The sequence below is a fragment of the Chrysoperla carnea genome (genome assembly GCF_905475395.1).
Source record: "Chrysoperla carnea chromosome X unlocalized genomic scaffold, inChrCarn1.1 SUPER_X_unloc_72, whole genome shotgun sequence".
NCBI lineage: Eukaryota > Metazoa > Arthropoda > Insecta > Neuroptera > Chrysopidae > Chrysoperla > Chrysoperla carnea.
This window is the reverse complement of record NW_025408203.1, coordinates 10001-12500: the sequence shown is the minus strand read 5'-3', so window position 1 is coordinate 12500 and position 2500 is coordinate 10001. Positions and strand designations below refer to the sequence as shown.

The 2500-nt window shown below is 22.3% G+C and overlaps 3 non-coding genes across 3 annotated transcripts in view; all 3 read right to left on the bottom strand.

Annotated features, from left to right (window-relative positions):
- Positions 1 to 574, bottom strand: part of LOC123304624 — a 4577-nt gene extending 4003 nt beyond the window's left edge. The window contains exon 1 of the ribosomal RNA XR_006536626.1: positions 1 to 574. This exon is cut by the window's left edge and continues 4003 nt beyond it. This is a non-coding gene — a ribosomal RNA (large subunit ribosomal RNA).
- A 635-nt stretch (positions 575 to 1209) lies between these two features.
- On the bottom strand, positions 1210 to 1364 carry LOC123304623. The gene has a single exon (XR_006536625.1). It is a non-coding gene; the product is annotated as a 5.8S ribosomal RNA (ribosomal RNA).
- A 953-nt stretch (positions 1365 to 2317) lies between these two features.
- LOC123304628 overlaps positions 2318 to 2500 on the bottom strand; it is a 2156-nt gene continuing 1973 nt past the window's right edge. Inside the window, exon 1 of the ribosomal RNA XR_006536629.1 lies at positions 2318 to 2500. This exon is cut by the window's right edge and continues 1973 nt beyond it. This is a non-coding gene — a ribosomal RNA (small subunit ribosomal RNA).

Below are 2500 nucleotides of genomic sequence, written 5' to 3'. Positions count from 1 at the left end.
ATACAGCAGTGCATATATTTTTACTAAAAATAAATTCCTAATAAAAATTTTTGTCACATGCTAGTACAAATTGGTTGATTAACGATAAAAAGTAAATGAATCTCATCTTTCGACCTTTCGGGTTTCTCAGGTTTACCCCTGAACGGTTTTACGTACTCTTTAACTCTCTCTTCAAAGTTCTTTTCAACTTTCCCTCACGGTACTTGTTCGCTATCGGTCTCGTGGTAATATTTAGCCTTAGATGGAGTTTACCACCCACTTAGAGCTGCACTCTCAAGCAACCCGACTCTAAGGAAAGATTCACCTATCATCAATAATAATCACTACGGGCCTGGCACCCTCTATGGGTATATGGCCCCATTCAAGATGGACTTGGATGTATTATATAACAATAGGTTTATATTGAATCTTCCTAAACACTACATTCCCCAAGTGTCTGTTTATCAGCCACGGGGTTCAGTGCTGGGCTTATCCCTGTTCGCTCGCCGCTACTAAGGGAATCCTAGTTAGTTTCTTTTCCTCCGCTTAATAATATGCTTAAATTCAGCGGGTAATCTCACCTACTCTGAGGTCGTAAAAGTTTTTAGAAGTATTAAAACAAAAATTTTTTTTATATATTATGTTTTTGTTATATTTTATAAGTAAACAATTTTCTTAATTATTCATACTCAAATTTTTTTAATATTATTATATAATATTATTTTTATATTTATCTAAAGAGAAGAAAATAAAAAATAAATAATTATATATATTAATTTTTTTCGAGTATATTGAAAATTTTATTACAAATAAAATATTCCATAACAAAATATTAATATATAATATTTTTGTTTATTCTTCTTTATTTAATATTTTAAAAATATATTATTAATATCATTTATTATTAATATTATTATTAACATAAAGTTTTATAATATTATATATAAATGATAAAAAATAATATTGATATATTAATTTAAAAATGTCGACAAATAATAAAAAATATATAAATTTTAAATGCTATTAAAAACATTTTATATTTATTTTTTTCTTATATTTGGCGTAAAACATTCATATATAAATAATTTTACATTTCTTTTATAAAAATTTTATTTATCAATTTAATTAAATATGAAAAAATAAATTTTCTTTTTTAATTATTGATAAATTTCTTTTTCATAAAAAAAATTTTATGTAAAATAATCTTTTATTATATTAATATAATGTATACGACCCTCAGCCAGATGTGGTCCGGGAACAGTATCCAAGGACCGCAATGTGCGTTCGAAATGTCAATGTTCATGTGTCCTGCAGTTCACAAGTTGACGCGCAATTAGCTGCGTTCTTCATCGACCCACGAGCCAAGTGATCCACCGTCCAGGGTAATCTTTTTAAATTTTAAATGTAAGTATTATTATTAATAATAATCTTTATTTTTAATATAAAAAATAAAATTATTAATTTATATATCTTTATAAATTCTTTTAAAATAAAAAAATTTTTCTAGAATATAAATTATATATTTTATTTTAAATATATATATATATAAATTAAAGATATTATGGTATTAATAAATATATACATAACATTTTTGATATTTTTGTTAGTGCTAGCTAGATATAATAATTAATATTTGGTATATTTTATAGAAATGTATTTATTTTTTTTTTATAAATTATTTTCTACATAAAAATATATATAATATTAATATGGTACAAAACAAATGGGTTTGTTTTTTAACATAATAACTTTTAATAAAAAAAAAGAAATATCAAGACAAAACATAAAGAAATTTAAATTTGAAATAAATTTTATTCTTTAAAAAAATTTTATCTTGTGTTTTCTTTATTTTTATTATATAACATAGAAAAATAAAAATATAGATTATATCAATTATAATCTTATTTTATTTTTCTTAATAGAGATTATATACATATAAACAAATAATTTCAATATATTCTATTTTTAATTTCACTTTTTTATAAGAGAAATTATTTATAGATTTTATTAATAATTATTGTTTAATAATAATAATAATATTGAATATAAAAATATTTTATATGTAACAAATATATTATTAATATTTATATAATATTCTCTATATTATATGTATAGATATATTATGTGTATAAAAAAAGTTTGGCGTATTACTTTAATATGATATCATAACCAAAATAAATCTCTTTTAACACATAATTACTATTATATATTTTGAGAAAATTACATATTAATATGTTATTTTGTTAAAAAAAATATTTCTTATCAATAATATTTTTATTTTTTGGAATATTTAAAAACAATACAAAAAATATAAATAAATATATTTTATATATATCGTTAATGATCCTTCCGCAGGTTCACCTACGGAAACCTTGTTACGACTTTTACTTCCTCTAAATGATCAAGTTTGGTCATCTTCCCAGCAACATCGGCAATATCAGAAATATTGCCGCGTACCAGTCCGAAGACCTCACTAAATCATTCAATCGGTAGTAGCGACGGGCGGTGTGTACAAAGGGCA